The sequence below is a fragment of the Anopheles aquasalis genome, chromosome 3 (genome assembly GCF_943734665.1).
Source record: "Anopheles aquasalis chromosome 3, idAnoAquaMG_Q_19, whole genome shotgun sequence".
In the NCBI taxonomy this organism is placed as follows: domain Eukaryota; kingdom Metazoa; phylum Arthropoda; class Insecta; order Diptera; family Culicidae; genus Anopheles; species Anopheles aquasalis.
In genome coordinates, this window is record NC_064878.1 from 13,421,631 (window position 1) to 13,443,192 (window position 21,562).

The following is a 21,562-nucleotide window of genomic DNA, read 5'->3' on the forward strand; positions in this document are numbered from 1 at the left end:
CACAGGAGCAACAGTGACCGTTCACATGAACTCTGAAATCGGCCATGGGCTTTCAAGGAGAAGGGCGAGCTCTACAAACCAAACAAGGGTGGATGGGAGGGGGTGAAAAGGACGAGAAAAGAAGAGACGCAGAACCTTTGACTGTCGCCGCAGCAGAATCCTTTTGAATGGCATTACAAGTCCCCATACATGGCACATACAATGGCCACAAAAAAAGGAGAAAAGAGCGGGTGGGCCACCGCTTTACACGCAACACCATCTCCCATGTCTTATTCTTTTTCTTCTTTGGCCGTTCTTTTGCATTCTCCTCGTTTTGGAGCACGAGAAACGAACAAAGTGAGGTGATTTCGGTTTCGATAAAGGGGCAAAAAAGGATCAAACGGTCGGAGAGAAGAAGGGGTGCGGGGGTGCGTATCGAAATTCAATAACATTAAGAGCGAAAGGCTGTCTGTAAATAAATGTAACACCCACACGCACATGACCGGGCGCGCACACAAATGATCGCTTTAGCAGCTCATCGGTCGGTGTCGCAAACTGTCGACGGTCCTGGTCCTGGCGCGACGTCAACGAGTCACGTGGTTCGCGTTACTAACGCTTCCGGTGAAATACCTTGTTAACAAAATTACACGGCATTGCATGGCGAAACGTATAACGCGCGTTGGTTACGCTTCTGTTACACTCGAACCGTTCGCACGATCACGGTTCGCAGACGAGGACGAGGACCCGTTTCCAGGAGTTACTCATGACCGCTTGAGGCCGTCAGGAGGCGTCTAGCCAAGCAGCAGCTTTCACGACACAAACGATAACGACACCGAAGCACCGAAGGTTGCTGGAGTAAAATGGAGTCATCGCCGATGGTTATGGTCGAATGATTGGCGAATCATATTTTTTACCAATTGAATCTGATGCTTTCGTTCCTTTATTGTTATATGACTTCTATGAGACGTTCACAGGCGATTCTCTTCTTGATTTATTAACTGGAAAATGAAAAGGTACATTAAAAAGTTTGTAAAGTTGTCTTGATCCATCAGAAATGCAGGTGCAGCGAGTTGTTTGTGGGTTCAGTTACATCATATTATGTAAATTATTCTGAAAACTTTCACCACAAACAAAATGGGTTCCACTAATGTTTTTGTTTTCATTTTCCTTCTCTTCCACGCCAGTGTTTATGCTTCGCCCATTGACCGTAGTTTATGAGTCCTCATCTTTCGGATGAATTGTTGTAGCATCGCTGGCATGCATCAACTACATCATATTCCACAGTTTGAAAAGTTATTCGTTGCCGTGTCAGATGACGGTCTACACAAAAACCTCAACGCTTCATCGTGGCTCATGTTTATCTTTGCAACTGGTTATTCGTTAAAATTACGAACTCCTGTTACATGCGAGCGTACACATTGCGCACCAACTAACTAACTCAACTTTAACTGTGGCACACTGGACAGATGGTCTGGCTCCTGTTGTTATTGTTGTTGAGCAGATTATTGTTACTATCTTGTGTCAGTGCACGGCTGCATGACTTTCAGCTGTTCTGTTTCGAAAGTTTGAATTTTCATTTTAGAAAAAAAATCTACATCCAACCACGATGCATTTGTTCGGAAACTTTCGCAACGATGCAAGCGCCAGTCAGTTGGAAAAAAGTGAGCGCATCCGCTCCATCGCGGAAAATCGTTTGCATGAATCGCTACCATTCATGCCCAGCGCGTGCCACCGGTCGTTGACAGACACACATATGGGGCCGCTGACAGCGGTAAAACGTTACAGCAGTTCAAGGGAAGACCGTGTCCACCGAGCCGGCTCGTGTTTGTGCAAGTAAATGCCAGCAAACAAATCATGCAAAATGTACGCTTGCATATGGGACGCGGTGGCTGACTGGCTCTGGATAACGGTTCCGGTGTGTCCCGGTGTCCTGTCCAGTGTGTCCGCGTACCGCTAATGGTATGCCATTTGTGGAGTTACATGAAAAGGAGTAAAAGGGAAGAAAGGATGAAGGAGGAAAAACTTTCGCTTCTCGGATTTCTCCGCTTTTGAATGGCAATGGCCAAGGCGAGGTCATTATTCGTTGTAAACAGAAATTACTTTTTCCGTTTACTCAGCAGTAGAAGAACAGCTTTGTGGTGGTGGTTTTTGGGGAAGCTGCTTTGTCTCAGTAACGATGATTTACAAATAGAGGCACATTGCGTACAATGACCACATGGTAGCTAACCGCAATCTATCCATGAAATTGTAATGTCATGTTTGATTTGCTCCATGAATAAAACGATTGTTAGTGTTTTCGTTTGAAATCATAATAATGCAATCTTATGTTCATTGTATTTCAGTACAACATAACTCTTTGACCATGAGAGTTTCTGTTTCAACTCGATTTAAAATTAACATTGATCAAGACTTTTAACGTAATTCAGAATAAATTTCGTATTGTACCTTTATGTCAAAAAAATTAATTGCTAGAGTATCTGTTGCATATCATATTGTTACTAGTCATTAGTCATTTATTTAATAAAGTTTCCGCCCTTTTTTCCATTTAACAAACTAGGTACTACTTATGTACGAACCAGAGGGAATACTAATGTACGAACCAGAGGAAAACCCCTCGGGATTCGCAGCGAGGGAGTCAGTAATTTTCGGCCCTGTAGTTAATAATTTATAACTTTCTTTTAAATGTTATTCAGCTCTTATATTTATTTCCCAGTATTCCAATGTCAGTTACTCTTTATCAACTAATTTATCAGAAGAGGAAAAACATTTTGCTACTACCATAAACCTCATTCAATTGCCATAGCTCTTCCCTTCACAGTCCAAGCCAACATTAAAAGAGTATGTCACCATCGCCACCGATAGCTGTGCCAGATAGGCAGCGATCGGATTCCGACACTGATTAATGTCAACCACAACAAGTTGTTTGTTAAGCCCTTCAACCGATCAGGCAACCAGTGGATCAGATTTCGCATCCCTTAGCAAGGATTGACCTCACTCGCTTGAACTCTATCGCATCCGGTACTCTGCGACCACTTCGGCCTTTTGGATTTTAAGTCTCGGATTCGATTTCATCGATCCTCCTCCGACCAAAAAAGGGGGTTGGGCAAGGAAAGAAAACTGTATCCCATCCGTGGATCGCCGTGCGATGTCTGGAGTCGATGCCATTATCACACCTTCAATTTCCCAATAACCACATTCACTCCCACACCAACATAAAGCGCTGACGATGCCGTAAATATGTGTTGTCCTAGGCCAGAAACGAAAGAAGGGCCGCGGAAGAAACGTAAAACATCCGATCGACATATGCACCGCCAGCGAGCACGCGGACCGCTTTCCTGCGAACGAACGGAACTCCCAGCATTGCACATTGAATCATTGGACTGACTAACTCCAGCACTCGGCGCCGAGTTGAGCTGGAAAATAACCAACAACTTAAGGCACAACATTTATCAGTGTCAGCCAATGAGGTAGAACTTCCGTTCCATGTGCGTTCCTCCTCCTCTCGTAACCAACCCTTGGCCCGCCCCCCGGGACGGAGTGGTTACAAGCGTGAAATGCGAACGAACGCGCCTCTGCTTTCGGCGAGTGAATCGGAATCGGAAACGGAATTTCTTTTCAACACTCCGGCTCCCTCCATTTCCTTTCTACGTTTTCCTTTGCGAGCTGGGAGCAGATATCGCAGCGTGTCCTTCGTCAGTTCGCAAACGTTGCCAAGGATGATGGCGAGTCGAGGCAAATGAAGCGAAACCGGGCCGTAGATCCGGTTCGCCGGAACGATTCGTGGTGGTCGCTGGCAGTGGCAATGGTGGAGGTGATGCATTTCCTCTTTTATGCCTCGGTGAAGCACCGGTGAGGCGTAAGAATGATGCACGGTGCGATTTTTACGGTAAGTGGTTTGGATTCCTGCGAGAAGAAGGAAGAAGAAAACGACTCAACGGAGGAGGACAGAGGAGAAAGGAAACTTTCTTGGCTTTTTCTTGAGGGCTGGTGCAATCGAACGCGAGACAGAAATGTGTTTTATTACTGCAGTGCGTTGCATATGGAACCTCCGCGCAATTGGAAGACCTCGTTGAACGTTCAATAAGTTTTTTTGTTGAACTTTGAACTTCTTTGAACGCTCTTCTTCGGTCGTCTTTTGAAGAGCGAGGCGAAGTAGAGCTCGCTCGATTGCTCAAGCGAATCAATTCTGGTTTTACAAAATGAATTCAGGGACTCCCTCCCTCCTCAGCAGGTCTCATATCCGTTGCAAACCGTTTCAAATCAAATTGCAAACCAAAAACACAGACCGCAAAAGTGATTTCCAAGCTACGAGGAACGGAACTCTGAACACCACCGGCGGCTGCATGGACGTCAACATTAAAAGCTCATCAGAGTGTTTCGCCACGAGCGCCACAATGCCCCCCGGCCACAGTAACGGAAGCAAGCGGACACACATGCACGCACACGATAAATTAAAAACAAATAGAGCACCGACGCTTGGGACTCCCTTGGGGGAAATGGCCGTCAGCCACTCGATTGACCGCATTCGTGTGCATTCGGGATCACTCACTCACTCGCTTGCTCGCGGCCAGAACAGAACTCGTCCAGGGTGTTCCAAATCCTGCGGCTACTCTCTGCTCTTCATGGAGCGGACCACCTCGGCCAACGCCAACCCGGACTGAGCCCCAAAAGGCTCGCGAGGCCTCCAACGACTACCAGTTCACCGACATAAAGTGGATTTATAATGGATTTCTCTGTCGTTGTGTGTGTTTCTGTTGGATAAATTGATGGAGCAGCACACGGAAGTGCACCGGCTGGCAACTCTTCTCCTGTGTTCAGGTGTTTAGCCTGTAGCTTCTCTTGCGTAGAACCTGGAGCCCTGGACCGTAGAGGGGGAGCGACGATCCATGTTTCCGTTCATTTCACACCAACGAAGACCCCGCCCCGGAGCTCCTTAAAACCATTCTTCCGGCCACAAGCCATTTAAGGCGGTTCACCCGAAGGTCCAAACACCTCACCTGAGCGTCTATCTTCTCGATCCCTTCGCAGCCCTCTCTCTCTCTCTCGAAGCGATAAACCAATTCCGCAACTTACGACACCAACATACCGCTCCACTTGGCAGAGGAGTTGAAGCAGTTAATACCTCCACCGCTTGCACCGTTCCCCCTGGAGCGTCTTGACGCCACATGAAGGACGACCGCACCACGATCGTCCGGTGGTTGGTCCCGGATTGGATCCGGACCTTAGCTCCGTACCGACCGACCGGGTTTACGGCGATTGACGGAATGAATTAAAACCAACAGTTTAGCCACCAAACAGCCAGCGCTCGTGAAGAAGGAAGGAGTGTCCGAGGAGCAGTAGGAGAGGGAGAAACATTTCCTGTACATCGTGCTGTCGAGGGCGATCGTTAAAATGTTGGCCAATGGAATGCTTTTTATGGCCACGCGGTTTCAACAGATGTTGGCACCGGTCGTTCTCGAGAGGTGGCCAGCTAGTTCTTGTTCATCAATATTTATGTTGGTAATGCAATAGTGAGCGAGCTGAAAAGGTGAAATAATACCAGCGTGTGCGTTTTCCGTGGCTTCCATTCCATCTCGTCGAATTGATTACTGAACGGTGGAACTTTAAAACTTTAACCGCAACGCAACACTATCCCAAAGGCCACAACAACCTTCCACTAATACACGAGAACACTCACAGTATCTGTCGGAACTCGTAATAAATTATTGTCAAGCTAGGGCTCACTTTGCGGCAGCATGCGGTGGTGGATTTGATGGAAGTGTACCAGCGCATAAACCTCTCGCTCGAGCACCAAAACCACTAAATAGAGCTACTAGAGATGAAGTGCTGTCGTGTACCATTCCACTACTTGGTGTAACTGGATGGCCGGAAAATGGCAGCCAGAACAGAGGAAACCCAAAAAAGGAAACAACAAACAACTCCGTTCATTCCACAAAGAGAGCGTCGCGTCGGTGGTTTTCCGCTTCAAATTCCGCCGAAGAGCTAAACAAGCGTTTGTTTGTATCTCTCTGTGCTGTGCGCGTGAGTTTGCTTCCGGAAAACGGGATGCCAGTGCAAACTCTGGTTCAGCAATTAGAATGACGCGAACAAGATGAAAGCCCATTGAAGCGACGGATCTCGCTGCTTCCAACCGCGCCCTACTCGTCCTTTTGATTTCAATCCCTCCCCCAAACAGCATTACACTAATTGGCTTGAAACGAGCTGCTTTCCAACGAACACATTTACAAAACGCTGCATGTTTAAGCGATTAGCATCATCACTTTCCCGAGCGCCACAACAACACTGGAGATTCCATGTTGTGGCGATAGCATAATACGTCCCATGCCCCCTGCATCTTCTCCCACCGTTCGTTACATGCATGTTGTGGAGTAAAATAGCATTTTATGGACCTGGAACAGTTCCCCCGGGGTGGGTGGTGGTGGCAGGAATGACCCTATTGTGCCTACATCATAACGCGCATTGATCGGATCAGTCTCGGAAACGGCTTCATAAACGTGTTATCGGGCTTTATGCTATCCTCCCGGCATAAAAGCGTGCACCTCCCGAGCATCGATCGATACATCGGCTGTGTCTGTTGTGAACTGGCTATGGAAGTGGTTGGATGGTGGGATCGATTTGCTAAACGTTCGATTCGACGAGAGCGCTCATGGGGATCTCTAGAGGTGGATAGTGTCTGCTGCAGATGGGCACGAAGCTCATTAGAAGCCCCATCGGGACCCGGGTCATTCATATTTTTCATCTGCTTCCTGTTGTTGCCCAGCTGTCGCCCCTTTTCTCTCGCTCCCCATTTCCTCGTTGGCAGCAGCTTAAAAAAAATGAGGACAAGCAATCGAACAATTTACCAGTCCTAGGACCAGCATAAAGGAGGGTCTGGCGCTTTGGGAGAACCATTTTCGATTTCAAACGATGCTCGATGATCCAATGCATCCTTTCTCGATCTGCAACATGAAAAAAGTGGAGAGAAACTAGATGCCAAAAAGGGAGCGAAAAAAATTTCCGAACGTGTTTCTCTCCGGAATGTTTGGCTCTTTTGGGTCTAATTCCCGACATTCTATTAATGGAAATAGCGAAACAGAGGCCCAACATCGCACTCCTCGATGAGCAAACATTAAATTCTTTCCAAAATTTCTTCCAAGAAACACCCACGAAAGGTTACATGGCACGTTGCTGCAACCAACGGCCCTGACACACAGACCATGGGTTGACCTTCCACTGAAATGCTTGCCCTTGTCGTCATCGTCATCATCATCATCATCATCATCATCATCGTTGTTCCGTACAATCTTTAGCGAAAATAATCGAAACTTCTTCCCGGAGGCTATCGGCTGGACATGGTCGTTCTGGTTGACCTCTGCTGCTTCTCCTGGTGCTCCCGTTCGGTAGACGGCCCCGACCGTCCAGAGATAAGAAGGCGATGATAAGAAGCGACCGAGCGTGTCAGTTACGTATCGCCATTTTGAAGTACCCCCCCGGGGGGATGGAGTGGAAAGCAATGCCCGTGAGTTGGATTTGGAATGTTGTTTGCGTTGTTGGCAGAAGTGGCCAAGAAGGCCTTCACACTCTGTTCCTTTTCCTGCTCCAAATCGGTCTCAGGAGTCGAACGGACGCCGGAAGCGACCGACCGAGACCGACTGACACCAACACAGTGCCACCCGAACCCGTTCCCTCAAGAGCTCTAGACCGAAAGCGATAGCTGGTTGGGCGAAAGACGAAATTTAATTACTATTCCAGTTCCGGTTCCGGTTCTTCTGGCGCTGCAAGCACCAACAGAAGGCACCGTTTCCCAGCACTTTCCAGGCACAAGGCAACGAGTTGAAGATTTGTTTTGCCGCGTTTTCCAAGCGGCACCAACTAAACCTCACTCAGGGAAACCCAATACGATGAAGAAAATGGAGAGGAAAACATGAAAAAAAAGTCCAGCCACCGAGACCGAAACCACCGAGATGTTGAAGTGACTCAACGGGCAACGTAATGGTTTTCCCTGCACTTTCCGCCACTCCACGGAGGACGAAACTATCCATTAACGAGTTATGCTTTTATGCGATGCTTGATTGCTTCGCGTTCGCGGTTGTTGCGCGTTCGCTGCTTTCGCCTCTCGTTGGTCGAATGCTTCGCCACTTTGGAAATTTTAAAAAGTTGGATTTTAAGTGGCCACCTTCCACTCTGCGCACCCTTGCTATAGCCAATCCGGGCCAGCGAGTGAGCTGACAGATAAGCTCCACTCCATATAATGAACTGCGTGGCGACCACCGAAAGGGCCACACAGACACTCGCTTGCGTGGAAATCTAATTATTTGTCGCTTTATCGAGCACAAAATGAACTCCGGAACCGGTCCGTCTGCACGGGAAATGCACCACGAAAATTGCGTTGGAAAAGCTTCCGTCGGAGTAGCAGCAGCAGCAGCAGCAGCAGCAACATCGAGGGGCCATTTGGAAGGTGGAAAAGTGTGCATCGAGCGCGGAAAATGGAGTGACACTTTTTCCGATTGACATTATTTAGTTTTGCAGCCAAAAAATGGATCCCCCCCCCCCCCAAAGACTCTCCTTCCCCCTTCTCACTCAGACTCACAATTTATGATTAGTCCTTTGCAGTCCGGAAAATGGTGGCCTCGCGTTCCGATTGTATTTCGCGTTTGTTTGTTATTTGTTCCCGAATGGAACGTGCGCCCGCCATCCTCTCGTTCAACACCAGCCAGCCAGCACCCATCCAATCACACCCTCCAGGAAAAACCGTTTTTCCAGCCCCGTGAGCCGCGTCGCTGCCAGACACGCAATAAAATACACAATTTGCCACACTTCACTCACTCACCGGCTCACGCCCCGGAAAATTCGGGTCATCCGACGGTCCGAGAGCGAGTGAAAATAAAACCCAAAAGCCCTCCTGGCTGGCGGAGAGGGGTGCAAAAGGCACGCGCTTTATTTTCGCACCGAAGCTGGAACTTAATTTGCCCGGCACCCTCGGAGTGTGACCGTGCGCTCGGACCTGGCCGGGCCGTCCGGAATCTGGAATCCGACAAAAAAATAAACTGAGGAAAAGCGTGGGAAAACGATTCATGCGGGGGGTCAGTTTCATGGTGGAGTGGAGCTGGCGGTGGTAGAAGAGCCTGTTGGGGAGAGGTGAGCATAAAATTGGCCGAAAAATACTTGCTAATTGATTTCAATCTTTTTTCGTACCAGAAAGAGAGAGAGAGAGGGAGAGAGTGGAAAAGGGAGAAAAAACGTGCCGTGCGCCTTGCCCGGGATGCGCCCAGTGGCCTCCGAGGCCTTTATCTCGATTTTGGCACTCCGTTCAGCTTGATCGTTTATGTTGTGATCATGCTCCGTTTCATTTTCCGCTTCCTTTGAGCCGAGAACCGAGTTCAGATGATGCTCGGTCCCGGACCGTGGCCGCTTTATTTATTATCTGGCCGACGGCCTCCCAAAAACCACTCCAATTCACTTCAGCCTGCCGGCTATCTGTCTTGCCAGTATAGCAACCCCCCCCCCCCCCCCCCCCCCTCTGTCACGTCGTCTGCGGTCGTGGTAGTTGGCCAAGCGCGTGGACTATTAAAAGTGGGCGAGAAGTCTTTTTTACGATTTTTTTTTTCGCCAGGTCGGTTTTTGGTCAGTTTCATTTGAAAGTCCGGTCCGATCCGGCGTTTATGAGCCTCGTGAGCATCGTTAGCAGCCGGGTTGGCGCGTGAGCGTGTGGGTTGGGCTGACCGGAGAGAAAATCCTCGCCCGACAAGGTTCGTTTTGCTCTGTTTTTCACGCCGTCCACCAAACAGTTGGATGCCGAGACCGGGAAGGTGGCAATCGTTATGGAGTGCAAGGTGTATGGATGTACTGCTACAGGTCTGGGGTAACTTAATTAGAAGCTTATTGGGTGTTAAGGACTTAGTACGTCTAGACCGACTCAATGGCCGACGGAATATATCTATTAAAATAATTTTAGGTAGAAAGAAACTTCTTTTTTGCAAATACAGTCTCCGGTAGTCGAGATTCAAGACAGTCCCACGGATTCTGACAATTGAAATGTACTCCCGAAGATGTCTAGTGTAATTGTCAATCTAATTGGTTGAGATGTCACTATGATACCTGATGTTACCTCACTCAACATATCAATCAAAGCTGAAGCGTGGGACAGGGAAAGAAAATGCACGAAAAGCGCGGTCCCAAAATAGCAACATGACAAAGAGGTATCATCTGGGCAACAGTGTAGCATCATGGCATGCCATGCCATAATGCCAACCAGACCAGATACCAGCAACGAATCCTACAACGACTGATGAACGCGCGATGTCAATCCATCACCGCAGTACCAGCACCAACAACACCGGTTATGGTATTTAGCGGCATTTTCCTTCTACATGATGGATATTCGCCATTTCGCGTCGGTTAACCTGGTGTTCCGTGGTATCGCTCCTCCTCCTCACCCTCGGAGGGCTTGTAATTTACCACAGAATTTCATCATCTACGCCTACTGCCATCAGGACAGTGTGCTGTCCATCCACGAGCCCTCGATCCCTCGTACACAATCGTCGTGTCAGTGTCTTGCCTTGGTCCAAGGCCTCCTTCCGAAGCTCCGAGACCTTGTTAATCTTAATTAAAATGTCTCCCAGACGGTGCGAGCCAGCCTTGCGTCTGCTAGCGAGCCCGGGGACTAATTTACCTTCTCTGACGATGATGAAGGCGATGGTTTACGGTTAGCGGTGCCGGACGGCACCCCGGGAAGGGGGGGGGCTAACGACTGCTGACGTGGATAATCCTTTGCGTCGTTGCGCCTTCCGGTTTGTGGGCGATCGTTCGGTGGTTCACTGTGGACACTACACGCAGGTCGCCGTGCTGGTTCCCGGTGTCTTCTTTCTCTTTAACGCTAATCCTTTGACGTTCACTGGCACACTTGCGACGCGCCCGTATCACTTCACGTCGCCAGCTTAACTACGGAACACACACCAAACACCCTCCTTTCACTATCAGTAACAAAATAGACTTTCGTTCACACAAAAACACAGAAACACACAATAGACACCGAACCGGAGTGCAGGCACGCGAACGTTTTGATAAGCAACGCGAAACACACAAGCGACGTAGGCTACTGCGATGCGATCACGCAAACATCCAAACAGGCACCAGTCCAGTGGTTCCTCTGATGATGGTGGTCGTCCTGATACGGTGATGCGGCACCGGTTCCGTGGATTTATTGCTCTCGGTAAATCACTCGGCAGCGCTGCGGTCAGGTCCAGGTGATGCCATTTTTATGATGAAACTCACTCACTCACTCACTCACTCGCGGCTATTATCACACTTACGGGGCCACAGACTCCGTGACACGCAACGCACCGAGCAACGTTTGAGGGGTGAGGACGAGATCGACTGAACCGATGACACCCGCCACCACTGATCGAATCGTCCGATAACGTCGTCGGTGTCGTGTGACAGCAGCAGCAGCTGGAGAGATGCGCCCTTGAGCCGGCTAAACGACACCCTGTACCGATGGAAGTTGACAACCGATCACGAGGCAACTGAGCACATCACGTGGCCGTTGCTAAGCTACACGTCTTTTCGGCAGGATGCAGCCGGTCTGCCCGCCTGCCTGCCTGCTGTGATGTCTGCTGCCTCGTCTACTACCGGATGGATATGGAAGGATAAGCGTCTCACTATCACACACAAGCACACAAGCACACACGGAACGAGGACGACGTGATGACGAGGACGACGTGATGTGTTGCGCCAAGGATAGTCGCAGCTTGTACGGGCCCCCAAAAATGCACGCCTAATCCCGACCAAGTACGAGTTGGAACTGACGCGAAAGTTGGCCACCGTTGGCCTCGTGGTCGCACTGCCCGATGATGATGATGATGATGACGACCACGACGAGGTAAAGGGGGAAATCGACTCCGACGAATCGGTCTCGGGAACTCACAAATTTCGGTAGAAGCGCGACCGGACTTCCAGTGGGCTCTCGGCGCTTAAATAGCCCCAAAGGAGAAGGTTGCAGCTGATATTCAATTCCCAGACGAGAGTGTGTCAGGCCTAGTGTTGGGAAGACTAGACACCTGACAGACAGTCGAACGAATATCCTGCCTGTGAACGGCTGAGTTACTCTGATTCCCCTGTGAGTGACAACCAGATGGATTCGAGGATTTCCACGCTTTCCCCTGCATTTTCTATGCGTCGGCGCAATGGCACCGGGCTTGAGAACCGGAAAATGCTTTGCTTTCCTACGAAAGGGGGAAATCAAAACATAATTCTCAATGGACGCAGCTTGATGCACCGTGCTTGCGGTTCTATACCATCAGTTGGTTTGTTCTTTTTCTCTATTTCACTGTTTTTATTTTCTGTATTTAAGTAAGTTAGTCCTTGTTTTCTTTTCTTTTTCTTTTCTAATGTGATTTGTTTGAGTTTTTAATCTTTTTATTTAACGTTTTCTTACCTCAACTGTAGATCTCTAACGATGGTCACATATTGTTTTGTCCTTTCATTTATCATTCTTTCTTCTTTCTTTATTTATTATTCTGATTGGTTGTAGTGCAATGATCCGTCCTTTATGCTCGTTTGTTATTTATTTACCCTATCCTACGATCCATTTACTAGTTATGTTTCCATGTTTTCTGTTGTTTTCCTTTTGCAGCAGTTTACTCAACTCTTCTCTTCAACAAATGCTACAATTGCTCACTTCTGCGCCCAGTGGCGGTGGATACCAACGCGAGACTCCATCATCATCGCTCAACACAAACCTGTGGTCACCTCACGTGAAATCGTGCGCGAGGGTTGACATCGTAATTGGAAACCAAACAGTCCACCAAACGAAAACACAGCCGACGAGAGGTCAAAGAGGAAATTGAAAAAATCCCAGTCACACCACCCCTACCGTGGCCACATTAACCGGACGCTCGGGCACGCCACTTTTGCTGCTATTTGTTCTGTCTGTGTCATCCGCGCCGCACGAGTGCTGCACCGGTGGCCAGCGACCCGACCAAGGCGTTGTTTGTTATATTTTTCATTCCGGCCACCCACCACCCCCTTTTCCGGGTGCCATCCTTTTTCGTGTCAAGAGCGTTTCCGGAGAGCACTTGGACCACCCTCCCTGCTGGCCGGCTGGCCGATCAAATGGTCCATTACATTTTCACGCCCGAATCTCTCCTCTGTCCGAATGCCGGAGAACCGCAGCACCACGTGACCGGACCGGACCGTACACATACGCACCATGACCAATGAACCGGTTGGGGCAGGACTGACGCTTGGTTTGTTTCGAACGAATCGTCCCATTCACCGATACCTCCAATCAATGGATGAACGGGAATAATGCGGGCCACCTCCCCCTAACGTGCTCCGTTCCACCATTTCCGGGTGGCCAGTTGCCCCTTGGAGGGGGCGTTTCACGAGGGAGGAGGAGACGCTTGGACATGTGGTGTTGCTGTCAACCACCAACCAACCAGCCAGCCACCATCATCAACCTGGATCCGATAAAACGGGGAATCGAAACGCCATTTGATCGCCGAATGTGCTGGTAGTATCGTGGCAGAGATGGTGGAGTAGGGGGGAAGAGGTCCGGGGTACCACCCGGAGGGCCTGATTTATCACCCTCGCGATGCTGCTCGGTCCACCCATTTGTGACCCACTTTTTTTTCGGATGGATCATGGGAATGGAAAGGACAAAGGCAATCGATCTGAGGTCCCTCGGGGCGGGTGAGGTGTGGTGGGCAGATGACAGTGAGTTGATGTGGATATTTATGCGTATGGGCACCCGCCCCAATCATGCGATGGGGGTTTTTAATGCGAAAAATATCATAATTATAATTCCTTTGCCCAAACCAACCCCCGAAGCCGAACTATCCAACTGACCACCATCAAGTGAGTTTTGTGCAGAAAAAAACCATCATGTCATCGAGCAGTTTATTTGTGCGAACAAACAAGTTCATTATCGAGCTAATTGCTGCACTCCGGAAAACAACTTACTGTTCAATTCAATTGCAGTCCAAACAGCTCGACGTCATCTCTCCATTTAGCGTCCAGTGCGGGAGTGAAATGTATTCAACAAATAGTCAATTCACTGCTCAACGCCAAACCAAAGTCTTCCATTTTCATTAAGGTTTTGCGGCTAAATGAATTACTCCACCATTGTATTGTCCTTCCTTAACGAAGTGAAATCCGTGCTGTCGTGTCATCGGTGAGAATGAATTCATTTTCCCTTTGTGGTCAAAAGCCATCCATCAATCAGCCTTGGGCTCGAGCGCACCATGACCGCAAAAACCTCACTTCAAAGATTGCCGCCCAACAACGGAGCGGATGCCACGAGCACAAGGCCAGCACAGTATTGCAGTTTCTAGCGACGTCGTTTGCATAATGTAAAGCATCGATAATCGATTTATCAATCGTTCACGTCCAGAGAAGCAGGCTTGGCATCGGTCGAGACAGCACGATTCGTAGCACAGGACACAAAGCAGGCTACTGAGCCAATAAAATGGCTTGAGAATGCATTTCTTTCTTCATTGTGCATTCAACATCAGCATGGATTGGAGGGAAGAAACGGTAAACAAGAAAGGCCGGCCTGAGTGTTGGTCCATGGCGATTGCATCGCTTTACGGTTCCGTTTGCTGAGTACGCCATACTCCACTGCAGAATATCAACCATGACGGAGATGAAGAAGAAGAAGAAGTGAACGATGAAATGGCGATTGGCTCGGTGGCAAGCCTCGGTGACAGTCGGTGGTCAAGGGTTGAGCGGGAACAGTTGATGAAGTCGATTGCCACTTCGAGCGATTGATATAGCCGCTTGACTTCTAGACCAGCCACTCTAAGATGCTGAAATAGGAATGAGAACCATCTTAAGGACTTCTTCCGACGTAAATAATGCTAGTCCAGTACTTTGTTGCCGGGACTGGAATGAGCCAAGAGTGTCTTTTCATAGGGACATCGAGCATTCGAAACATAAATGCAAATAAAAAATAGGAAAAAAGGACCGTCGCTGGATTCGCCACATTTCCATAGTAAATCCACAGACAGATGTCCAGACACAACAGTGGGTTTCCTGGGGAAGAGAAAAAGATCCCAGGCGCATTCACAAACCCCCCCCCCCCCCCCCCCCCCCCCCGATGCCATTACGACTAAACGATGGAAGGAGAAGCAGCAGCATGTCCTTATCACAGGCAGCAACGCGTAGAATGGACTGAGGATTGGGTAAATGTTTTTCACATAAAAAGCAAGTAAAACCACACAATGCGTATGTAATCTTCCCTTGGGTAGGTTTATCGAGAGCAGGCCGTCCAGGATCGAGAGTGAGCAATGCTTGCAATGGACAGCAGAAGGAGATTCTCTGCACTAGGAAATTCAAGACAATCCGTCGGTGAGTGGAGGTTGAGCTTCCTTTTTAACAATCCTTCGTTGGAATGAGCTACTCCACAAGTTCGTCTTCTTTTTTAACTCTACTACAGACGTACTGCACCCAAAGAAGGACGAAAGACATGTAGCAGAATGGAAAAACCGGAAACATAAAAAAGGAGAAATCAATTTACTGCAGCTATTATCGACGAGTACATAACCAAACGCATGCAAGCCAATGATTAAATGTTTCGGAAAGACACACAGAGTCACCGTCCGATAGAGAGGAACATCGAAAAGGTGGATGTATCGTTCCCCGGAACTCGGAACTGCATGAAACACGATAGGCCGAACACATCCGTCTGGGTATGCGGCCATGACCGAACATGCATTGACCAACTTTGAGTCACAAAAAAAGACTGGACCATCGGATCGACCGCCTGAAATGCCACATGGAGTTGTGGAGTCTGCAGGAAGAGAGACAGCGAGAAAGAGAGAGAGAGAGAGAGAGAGAGAGAGAGAGAAATGAAGAGGGAGAGGGAGATTGATGACTGACATAATTTCCACCAGATTTCATTTCGTTGATCCTGCTGTGCGCCGACGCGACTGCAGACGATTGGTACACGTTGGCCAAGGGAAGGCTTCTTCGAACCAGAGGGACGCTCTGTGGTTAGTGGAAAAGGAGGGGGGGGGGGGGAGGGAGATCTAAAGCCTGCTCAAGTATTAACATTTTTTATCGTCATCACAAGCGCCCCCCTTTCGGTTCCACCGACGCTCCTGCCATCGAAGCGTGTCGAAATGCGGACGTCAAGCGAAACCGAGACCGATGGCGCATCCTTCATCCAGCGCTTTCGGAAAAAACATTTCTTTCAGGCGTACCAACACCCCAGCACCCCCCCCCCCCCCCCCCCCACGGGGGGCACACATGTTTGATCCGCTTGTTTTAAACACTCGCCGATGCCATTGCCTGCACGCGCGTGTCATGAGGTCGCTAGGGGCCTAGGGAGAACACAGACGGCAGCGGAGCCCTCTGGACCTCCCGAAAACATTTGTCAGCTCACGTAGCAGCCCCGGACGCTCGACGCTTTTCCACTGACAACACGAGGCGAGGCGAGTGAAATGCGTTTCTTGAATACATACGGCACGTTCATGGCGTGTCCGCCGTGTTCCGGGAAAGAAAAACCCGTCGTAAAACCATCAAGAGCCTGAGGCTTCTCACAGAGCTCCTCGGAGCAGAAGGAGCCCGGGTATCAATCTTCAAAAAGTTACATTTTAATCGCAGGTGGGAAAAAGAGGGAATCCCATTCCCTAGCGTTTTTTTCTTTCTTTCTTTTCCTTCTTCTTTCGCCTCCTCTGGAGATCGATTATTCATATTCCGGTGTGAGTGACACAGGCGCACACACATTTCATAGCGAGTCGGTTTGACGCTAGTAGGCTTTGCGATGCTCTAGGACCGAAACGGTTTTGTGGTTGCTGCGATCCTTTTCATCGAAAAAGGATTAGCACAACAGTCAAGGATGAACGATGTGTGGCACGTGACGTGGGTAAAGTGAAAATTATTTTCAATTCACGTCTTCTTCTCGAGCAAAATGAATTCAAACCAGAATGCAGCGCATTCCCGGTATGGTATTTCCTAAGAAAATTAAAATAAAATGAAAACAAGCAAGAACTGGTCACTGTCACGACCTCCAGCATCCTACCGATCCGATCCGTTTCAAAGCGGGATTTAGAATATCAAAAAGCGCTAATGTCGGTCGGATGTTGCCTTTAAAAGTCTTCACCCTCTCGCACCATCACTTCGGTGCGCCCTTCTTTTTCCTCTTCTTTTCTACATTCCCATTCATTTCAATGGTGCTGCTGCTGATCAAAAGGAATCTCGATCGTTTAGCAAACCGCGGCGCATATGTGGAACATAAATTTTCCCAACATGCTCAACATACCAAAAACCCTCCCGTGGTCTCTGTGACGTGTGAACGCGCTGTCAGCGTTATTCGAATGACGTCGAATGTGGCGTGTAGTGCCGCATGGATTACATGTTTATGCTAAAAGGTGTTTTGACGAATTTTCCCAAACACATACCCCTTGGGGGCTGGAGAAACATGAGACCAGAAAGGTAGGCACCAGGCGTACTTGTGGAACACATTTCTGAGGACGAGGAAGCCCGCCAGGAGCTTTGATACCTTGCCAAGTGCGAAATGAAATAAAATCCCTCCAGGGGAAAAAAGGAGAGTCCCGCTGGGAGTGCTGGAGAGGCTTGACAGATTTCTAAATCTTCCCCCAGCTTCTTTGAAAACACCCGTAAGGCGATTCTAATTGGATTTCTCTTTGATGATAATCAATCAAATTGTGGATGACACGCGGATTTGGCACAAGGAACCACCCATTGGAGCCCGTTGCCACGTGCCTTTGCTCGGAAAAGTGAAATTCATCATGAGACCATCATTTTTTTCTTAAAATAATAACATTTTCCGAAGCAGAACCGTATCATAACAATGCTCATCGATGTTTCAAAAATACTAATCTTACTCCACAGCGAAACAAAAAAGGATTGCCGGAATGAAATCCAGCGAAGGAGATCCAGTGGGGTGGCTGAAAAGCTGAAAAGCGAAAGGATTTCCCGGATCCGACCTGTTTATTAGTCTTACACCGGCACCCGGTAAACATATCTCTCCGAAAACACTCACGCCCCGTGCTAAACTTGTAAATAACGTTCCAGGAACAAAAATGAACGAAAAACTACGCCAGAAGAAGCATCGCAGCTCGAATGCGGCTGCGAGCTCGGTGTTGGGATTAAAGCGAAACAACGAAACACCCAGATCGTTGGTTTCCGTTAGCAGGAACGACGTTTAGTTTCTTCATTCTTGCCTTTTCATTTTCTTTTTTTAGCAAATCTCACGCTTTCTCTATCTCTCGGCCACTTTCTTCTCTCTGAATTTATTTACATTAATTATGAAAATTTAATGCAGGTATCATTCGGCACAAATTCGGCCAACGGCATTTGCATAAACATTTCACGTTGGAAAGGACATCATTCGCGACGATTATTTCCGGTGCGTAAGTCAGTCACTCGCTGCCGTCTGCTGTGTGGCTTGGTGAGAGATTTCTTTCGTCTTCCGTTTTTCTTTTTGGATAAACATTTTTATAACATTTCTAGAAGGTAAGTGAGGCCGACTAACGTTTGTAGCACACAAGGCTGGAGTGTGGTGATAGTGTGTCTGTGTATGGCCTACCGGAAAGCACCCGCTCTAATGGAAGAACTCTTCCTGAACTGTTGACCCAAATGACACGGAGGTCTCTCCAGGCGAACGGACGACCCCAACACACCGAGCCCCATTAAGGGGAGAAGAGTGTAATGGTGCCGCACAACTTCTAATGGTGCTGCAACCATTTAGAAGTTTAAGAAATACGACATTCCCTCCTACGCATCGAAACTCGTATCAGTTCACTTTGTTCTAATGGAACGAAATGCGTGCAATGTGTGTTTGTTATCAAAGTTTCAGCTCGAGGAGCACTTGCTTTAGCATAACTTATTGGATAAAAGTTTCCACTTTTTTGCTAATCAACAGTCGCTTATTGAAATTAAACTCTCTCTCTCTCTCTCTCTTCCCCGTGCCCGGGCTATTCGGGAACCAATCGACGACTCAGAACCATAGACGAAGTGCATTATCGAAACATAAAGCCTCCGAACACGAACCATCCTTGCTTCAGCTCATTCGAAGGAAGAACCTCCATTGAAATAGCATCGAACTCCATTCCCCATTTGCCGGCTGTTCTTATCGCCTGTCTTCCCGGGGCACTTGCTGTTCATTTGCAACGAGAATGAATGGCAGCTTAAAGCTTATCCACAGACTCATGGAGTCGAGGACGGTTTGCAAGCCGGCAGAACAGGCCCTCAGGGTCCTCATTCTCCTCTCGCATTTGCGGTGCTCAACCGACACACCGACGCCACCTGCAAATCTTGTCGAGAAAGGTGACATAATTTGCAAATCCGTTCAACCAACAGGATCATTATTAAGCTTACTTTGCTCCCCCCCGGAACCCTCCCTTCTGCACCCACTATTCCTCTTTCGTCCCAGACTTCACTAGCACGTCGATGCGTTTGGCGAACGTTCGAGGACGATCCGGGTTCGAAAGTTGGGCCGGAACGAATCACCAGACGGCAGACAAATCCGCGAGTGAAGCTGCATCTCCCGGAGCGCACGTCACCTGCAGTGTGCCAAGCCCTTGCGTCCCAGATTCCTGGAGCTTCCGAGGTCACACAGAAGCGGCCAGAAACCAGTGTCCCGACCGAGCGACAATATGTGTACGCGATTAAATTGAAATAAAGAATGGCCACCGTTCGTTTGCTGGACCGGTACTGGCGGTGCGCTCACAAGGCGGACAATCTAGAGGTCTTTCAGTGTTGCATCTCAACTCCACTGGTCGGGAGAAAGGTGGCTGGCAAGCATGCCGGCAAACGGTTGCGATTGCCTGTCGGTTCACTTGTTTCAAGGTATTTGGCACGGTACGCACGGTTCCGTGGCTCCGTAGAAGGCAAAACTTCTGGACGATACTTTGAATACTTCTCGGGATGTTGAAGCAAGGACGCTGACGCTGACGTTCACGCTCGATCGAGCGTCACATACATTGGAACAAAGAAGCGTGTTTCTCGAAACTGGCTGAGAGAGAGAGAGAAACGGGAAAGAGTTCGTAACTAACGGATATTCATAGCGTAGACAAGCAGTCAATTGCGATGCATTCGATTCGATTTGCTTGAAATATGAAAGACAGTTTTAGTGTAGAATGTTTTCGAAATAGTTTGATTCAACCAAAGCATGCTGTTGACACACGGAAGTGACAGATGTGAGAGCAAAATTTATAATAAACACCGAATCAAAAGAAGTTAAATAAATGGTTTATTCATTTTTTTATTCATTATTATATTATTATATTCATTTATTATATTATAAATATTCATTTTTTTATAAGTAAATTGGTAGTTAATCGCTAAATTTAATACACACAATTCATCCACATTTCACCAAACAGGCATCAAATTAATATATAAAAATCATGTTTCACAATCGAAAAGCCAAAATGAAAAGAGTCTCTCTCATATTGCACCGAACACTAGAGATGCCTCGCTGCTGTACTACTACACGCTGGCTATCAACTGTTCTAGTTCCAGATGAAATGTTACAACCTGTGTTAGTAATTCCTGTTTCCCTCCTCTTCTCACAGACCCATGGCTTAATCGCTTCGTTCGTCACCATTTCCAGCGATCGTAACCGAAGTACACTTTTTTCATTTCATAAAATATTAGTGATTTAAATATTCATTCCACCTCTCGACGAGTAGCAGCACCACGGGAGGGATGGTTTGAAAAAAGTGCAGGAACCAGAAAACAAAGGATTCCATTTCAAACCCCCCCCCCTCCCCCCCTGTTCCAAGGTAAGTTCCATTCCGTGCACTTTTATGCACTTCACCGGTTCGAGTGGGCTGGTCGTCCACCATCACCCCCTCGGGGGGATTGCCGATTGGGGCAGTAAAATGGAACGGAAAACAGTCATGTAAAGTGCCGAAAGTACCTGCCCGCCTGCCAGAACCAACCTCTCCTCGGACGGACGGACGGACGGACGGACCCCTAAAATGTGTTCAATTTCGGTCCGAAAAGGTTACACAATATGGAAAAGTTTTCACCGTGCCACCACCACGATTCGGTTGAAGTCGATTCAGGGGGACCCTCTCACCTCCTGGCACTCTACTCTCCTCCTGCCTTCCCCCATCGATGAACTGCTTTTCAATACCGATTTGTAATTTAATTCAAACATTGCACAACTCACTTCTGTAATTTTGCCCGAACACGAGTGACATGGTTCATAGTTTTCAATTGCACCAGCACACATAGGGCCAGGTTTTCGCATATTGAACGATCGGATCGGATACGTTGTGACTGCTGCTTCCGGATCCTCTACTGCCCGGAGCCCGGAATTTAGAACCCTCTGGAGTCACGGCATCAAATCAACTATTCAGATGGCAGCGAACGGGGAATGGAGCTTTTCGGGACCCAGAGGAGGATCACGAAGTTCGCTCGATGAGTTTGGTAATTTTATGAATTGTGCAACTGCTGTTTCCGGCAACAGCGAATGGCCGCCTGCCGATGCCTGGTGCGATCACGAATTTAAGACTAACCGTAATTGAACGAATTGTTCCATAAAAGTTTGATAAACGGCCATCGCATCGCACCGGAAGCTAGCACCAGATCGACGACGGATCATTGGACTAGATGTCTTCGTGTTCGA

The 21,562-nt window shown here is 48.4% G+C and overlaps 1 protein-coding gene across 2 annotated transcripts in view; it reads right to left on the reverse strand.

The window, feature by feature from the left end:
* Positions 1–11,248, reverse strand: part of LOC126577526 (roundabout homolog 2) — a 77,573-nt gene extending 66,325 nt beyond the window's left edge. For both annotated transcript variants that reach the window (XM_050239204.1, XM_050239203.1), the window contains exon 1: positions 10,631–11,248. The gene's annotated coding sequence lies outside the window, so the exon portion shown is untranslated. The remainder of the gene's footprint in view (positions 1–10,630) is intronic.
* Positions 11,249–21,562: the final 10,314 nt, after the last annotated feature.